Source organism: Elephantulus edwardii, unplaced genomic scaffold (assembly GCF_000299155.1).
Source record: "Elephantulus edwardii isolate Elephantulus edwardi_28Jun2011 unplaced genomic scaffold, EleEdw1.0 scaffold00002, whole genome shotgun sequence".
In the NCBI taxonomy this organism is placed as follows: domain Eukaryota; kingdom Metazoa; phylum Chordata; class Mammalia; order Macroscelidea; family Macroscelididae; genus Elephantulus; species Elephantulus edwardii.
In genome coordinates this window covers 12,367,873-12,374,361 of record NW_006399752.1, presented here as the reverse complement: position 1 = coordinate 12,374,361, position 6,489 = coordinate 12,367,873, and positions in this window count along the sequence as shown.

Sequence of the window (6,489 nt, the reverse complement as noted above, 5' to 3'; positions counted from 1 at the left end):
TAATTTACTCTAATTTTTGTGTTCAGCGATAAAAAGAACTGTTATGAATAACTAGATTTCTTTTCCTTATTACTTTCTTTAAGTACCACTAAATACTTCTACTAAATGAAACTGGTAAACATAGAGAAGTGGGAAAATGAGGTTTATAGTTAAATATAACATTAAAAATTCTGAAAATGACACAAATCTATTTTTAGACCTTTATTTCATAAGTGATTTGCATTTACCTAAGCGAAATTTCTAGAATATAAACCTAATTTTATAGGTTGTATTCTTTATAATGCTTAATGTTTGAATGCATTGGTTGTTAACAAAGCATTCAAGTAATTAATATTTGATAAAGTAATTTCAGTGCCAGAAGACAGGCAGAATACACATCTTTTTTATGTCTTGATTTTTCAAAAAAATGTATTTGCTTGGCTCCACAGTCAACACTCTTAGCACCAGTAGTCAGGAAATAAAACATGTATTGCAATGGGCAAGTGGGAAAGTCTGCTTTTAGGAACCTCTTCAAAGTACTGAAGGGAATAATGTCACTCTGGAGACTAAGGTGCTCTCTCTAGAGAGAGTTAAACCAGGCTGCTTTTTAGAGGTAATGATTCTGAAGCTTCATCTGACATATTTTGGACAGGTTGCAAGGAGGGACCAATCCTTGGAGAGGGATGTCATGCTTGGGAAGGTGGAGGGCCAGAGGAAGAACCTCGATGAGATAGATTGATTAAGTGACTGCGGTAATTGAGGTACATGTGTTGGAGACAGTGAGATTAGCACAGGATAGAGCAGGGTTTAGGACTGTTGTACATAGGGTCACTGTGAGTCACAGATGACTTGACAGCACATAACAAACAAAACAACAACAACATTTTAATTTTATATTAGTTTTTATAAATTCTTTTAAAGTAAGCTTTTTTATTTTATACAGGAATACCAAAGTAATGTCTATCTGTGTTTCATTGACTATACAAAGGCGTTTGACTGTGTGGATCATAACAAACTGTGGCTGATTATGAGAAGAATGGGAATCCCAGAATATTTGATTGTTCTAATGTAGAACCTATACTTGGACTAGGAGGCAGTGGTCAGAACAGAGCAAGGAAACACTGCATGGTTTAAAATTGGGAAGGGTGTACACCAGGGATGTGTCCTGTCTCCATACCTTTTCAACCCGTATGTAGAACTGATTATCCAGGAAGCTGGGCTCTATGAGGAGAAATGTGGTGTCAGGATTGGTGATCTATCAATGATATGTGTTATGCAGATGACACAATGCTGCTTGCTGAAACTGAAGAGGACCTGAAGCACTTGCTGCAGAGGGTCAAGGACTGCAGCCTTTACTATAGATTGAGGCTCAATTTCAAGAAGACAAAGATTCTCACCACTGGACCAAATGGCAGCATCAGGACGGATGGTGCAGAGATTGAGATTGTTCACAGCTTTAGTTTGCTTGGCTCCACAGTCAATATTCTTGGCAACAGCAGCCAGGAAATTAAAAGATATATTTCAATGGGAAAGTCTGCAGTTAGGGACCTTTACAAGTACTAAAGAGCAATAGTGTCTCTCTGGAGACTAAGGTGCATCTGATACAGGCCATGGTCTTTGCAATCACTTGTTTTGCATCAGAGAGTTGGACAATGACTAGGGAGGATAGATGGAGAATTGATGCCTTTGAGCTGTGGTGCTGGAGAAGAGTATTGAATGTGTACTATGGACTGCTAGGAAAACAAGGAGATTCATCCTGGAGAGTGTTAAACTGGGCGGCTCCTTGGAGGCAAGGATTCTATGGCTTCATCTGACATACTTTGGACATGTTGTAAGTAGGGACCGATCCTTGGATAGGGACATCATGCTTTGGAAGGCGGAGGGACAGCACAGGAGAGGCCCTCCATGAAGTGGATTGATTCAGTGACTGGGGTAATCAGGATGGGTGTATCGATCAGAGACAGTGCGATTGGCACAGGACAGAGCAGAGTTTAGGGCTCTTGTATATAGGGTCGCTGTGAGTCGCAAGCAACTCGACGGCACATAACAACAAATAACAAGTGGTATATTTACAAAGTTTGTATATATTATTTTTCACTCTGATCTTTCCCATTAAGTCACACAAGTGTTCAGGACTTCTGTTTATAGGGTCTCTATGAGTCACCTATGACTTGATGGAACTTAACAAGAACAACAACTGTTACATAAATTCTTATATATTATGTTTTATTCATTTACATTGTGTTTCATATGATTGTACTCATTTTTAACAGCCTTTTAGTTAGCAGGGTAACACATGATGGACTACACATCAGGTTTACATCACAAAATTAATAGCTCTTTATAATTTAGCTTAGGTATCACCTGCTCTAGTAAGGCTTTTGTGATTTTCCTAGTTCCTAAAAAAAAAAATTATAAGTGTCTTCAGGTCAGAATCTGTTTTATTCAGTTTTTACTTCTTCAGAGTCATGACTAATCCTCCTTTAGTGTTTGTGCAAAGGAAGGATAGAAAGAATAGTAGAAAGAAATGGATATTACTAGTGTTGTTATGTTCTGGAATCTGCTAGGAATAGGAAAGCAGAGTGTCAGATATTCAAGTGAGTGGTAATAAGACAAAAGTTGAAAATCTAGAGAACATTGTTCTTGTCATGTATGTAAGAGTAGGTCAGTGAATTTGGGGTTTTTCTTGGAGGTTTATGTTTGTTTGGGATGTAAAGAATTTAGTGACTCAAGAGAAATGAAACTGATAAGAAAAGTATGTGTGAGCCAGGAACCTACCACAGGAAATTATAGCCATGAATAAATCCTGATTTTGAGGGAATTCATCCATAATGGTTGTGGAAAAGAAACAATGACAATCAATACCCCATTTCTGATTTTGTTTTGTTTCTTTGATAATTGTCTTTGAGATTTCATTTTCATCCCTATTTTTAGGCCACTGGGAAAAATCTCTGAGGATAGTAAATTGCTTAAAATAGGAGAGCACTTAATAAGGGTCCAGTGTATATAGACAACTGTGTAAGGTACAATGAAGGGGCAATTCAGTAGAGCAATCTGCTTTAGCAAAAGCAGTGACCTTTATGTGTGTGTATGTGTGTGTGACTTCAAATGTACTGAAATAATGTGTTTCAAGTTTGGTCTGAGAGAAATATTGGGGGAAATTTAACAAAGACTTGAACATTAATTAAAGTTTAGAGGCTGTGTTAGGTGAAACATTTTCTCCTTGTTCTTCACACATTTTTCTTTTATCCATCAAGATACTGGACTAGATCTACAATATGATAAGCAGAAATTTATTAACCCCATTTGAGAAACTATTCATTCAATAACTCAGTTCAATAAGTCTCTTTAAATTCTTCCCATGTGTCCAGTATTATGCCAAATGTAGTGGAGGATAAAAGAGAATTCTTGGCATTATCTAGCCTTTGAAAGTTTATTGAGACAGATGACAAATGAAACTGTATAAAGAATAATAAGAAGGATTACAGCAAAATCTTAAATGAATTCACAAAAAAAATTTAACCAGAGCACTGATGTATGTAATTACCTTTTCCTTTCTTAGATTTTTGTCAGCCATGGAGAGAGTCAAGGACTTGGATAGCCATTGTGATAGCTCTTAAATTTAAGTCCACACTTGATTTTGTTCATATTCCTTGAGGTTATTTTCTTACTCCTGGATTCCAGGGCACTCCTAGGCAATTTGGTAACATTAAGGCTTTTATGCTGGTCCTTATCTGTGGCAGCCCAAGTACTGGGACTCTGGGCAATTTTATGGAGTGCTGGTCCTCTTACCCTTTTATTGGCATTAGAAGCAGAGTAGAGTAGTCTATAAATATAGAATGGGTACTTTTGGGACAGCAAAAATGGACACAGTGAAGAAGCAAAGCTTTTTTAGCTTACGTATGATAGCTATACATAGTTCTGCTTCTATTAACGTTGAGGAGAAAACATTTCCCCCTCCCCCCGCCCAACTAGTGACATCTTTTATGGCCAATCTTAAATAATCTTGTCTTAGAGAACCCTACTTAATGATGTCTCAGCTTCACAGTAAGCAATTTCAAATAATGTATTCTCCAAGGTGTTTCTACTGGATCTTTGATTACAAGAAACAAAACCTATTCAAATTTTTTGATGAATCGTGGTCACAGCCCCCCACTCTTCTTGCACATTTTATTGTCTGGGAGGATTCAAATAGTTCCAGCTGGAGAATCAAGGTAGAAAGTATAAAAGTATTATGCCCAATTTTATAAAATGAATATAATTTCACATACAAAACAATGTCTGCATGACTTTCAAAGTTACATATTTTTTCCTAGCAAGACATACAAATGAATTATATGGGCTAGGAGATATCAATGCATTTTACTCTGTATATCAGTCTACCTTTTCATTGTGTAGATTTGAGAAATCATTTATATGAATAGGTGTTAGTCTACATAACTCTGCTGTTTATAGTATAGCAACACATCCTATGACATATTCAAGGAGTAAAATTTTTAGTCTTTAAGGGCATCGTTTCATATGACCTTGAGTCTAGAGTCTATTGCAGCTGATTTTCAGAACCATCTCAGGAACAGGTTTGAGGCCTTGAACACTAATGACTGAAGACCAGATGAGTTATGGGAAGATATAAAGAATATCATCTAGGAAAAGTGCAAAAGGTCATTGCAAAGACAGAGGAGGAAGAAAAGACCAAAATGGATATCAGAAGAGACTCTGAATATTGGTCTGGAACTACGAGAAGCCAAAGCAGAAGGAAGAAATCAAGACCTTAAGGAGCTGAACAGGAGATTTCTAAAGGCTGTGGGGCAAAACAAAGTAAAGTATTATAATGAAATGTGCAAAGACCTGGAGTCAGAAAAAACAAAGAGGCTGAACTTGCTCAGCAGTTCTTAAGCTCAAGGATCTGAAGAGAAAATTCAAGCCTCGAGTTGCAATACTTAAGGATGCTTTGGGCAGAATATTGAGTGATCCTGCAAGTATTAAAAGATGGAAAGAGTATACAGAGTCATTATACCAAAAGGAATTGGTGGACACAGAATTTAATGAAACAACATATAAGCAAGAGCCTATGGTGATAAAGGAAGAAGTTCAGACTGCTTTGAAAGAATTGGCTTAGAGTAAGGCCCCAGGAAATGATGGTATACCAATTGACATATTTAGACTAACAGATGCTGCACTATATGTGCTCACCAAGTTGTGCCAAGAAATCTGGAGAACAACCACTCTGCTTGCTGAAACTGAGGAGGACCTGAAGTGGTGGCTGTGGAAGGTCAGGGACTGCCGTCTTCAGTGTGGATTGAGATTCAATATCAAGAAAAGAAAGATTCTCACCACTGGGCCGATTTGCAGAATCATAATGGATGGTGAAGAGATTGAGATTGTTTACAGTTTTGGTTTGCTTGGATCTACAGTCAACACTCTTGGCACCAGCAGACAGAAAATTAAAATGTGTTGCTATGTGTTGTGTTGGGAAAATCTGTGGTTAGAGACCTCCTAAAGTGCTGAAATGCAAAGATGTCAGTGTGGACACTAAGGTATGCCTAACACATGCCATGGTCTTTGCAATCACTTGCTATACATCAGAGAGCTGGACAATGACTAGGGTTGATAGAAGGAGAATTGATGCCTTTGAGCTGTAGTGTTGGAGAAAAGTGTTGAATATACCATGGACTGCTAGGAAAACAAACAGATTTGTCCTGGAGAGGGTGAATCCGGGCTGCTCCTTGGAGGCAAGGATTCTGAAGCTTCGTTTGACATACTTTGGACAGGTTGCAAGGAGGGACCAGTCCTTGGAGAAGGACATCATTCTTGGGAAAGTGGGGGGACAGAGCAGGAGAGGAAGACCCTTGATGAGATGGATTGATTTAGTGACAGGGTAGTGGGGGTAAGTGTGTTGGAGATGGTGAGATTGGCACAGGATAGGGCAGAGTTTAGGGCTGTTGTACATAGGGTCACTATGAGTCGCAGGTGACTCAATGGCACATAACAGCAACAACAACAATCCAGTATTGGCCATGACATTACTCTTTGTCTTCCTACATTGTATTTTCAACTTCATTAGGTGATATACCACCTCTTAATTACTTTTGCCAATGAAGTGTTTATCGAAGGCTTATTATTACAAAAGTAAATGACCCCGCCAAATACTCCACTGGAGAAGGAGGGATGATCTCCTCCTGTGCTACTCGGATCTGACTCAATAGTACACAGTAAGAAAAAAAGAAAAAGGAACAACAACAACAAAATAAATGGCCAATTCAGTAGAATTTGGAAGTTGTCAAACAATATCACATCTAAGTAAAATATTTTTTTAAAAATTTAACAGATATAAATTTATTTGTTGACTGTTTGTTGTTGTTAGTTGTTACGTGCCGTCGAGTCGTTTGTGACTCATAGCGACCCTATGCGCAACAGCCCTAAACCCTGCTCTATCCTGCGCCAACCGCACTGCCTCTGACACACCCATCCCGATTACCCCAGTCACCGAATCAATCCACCTCATAGAGG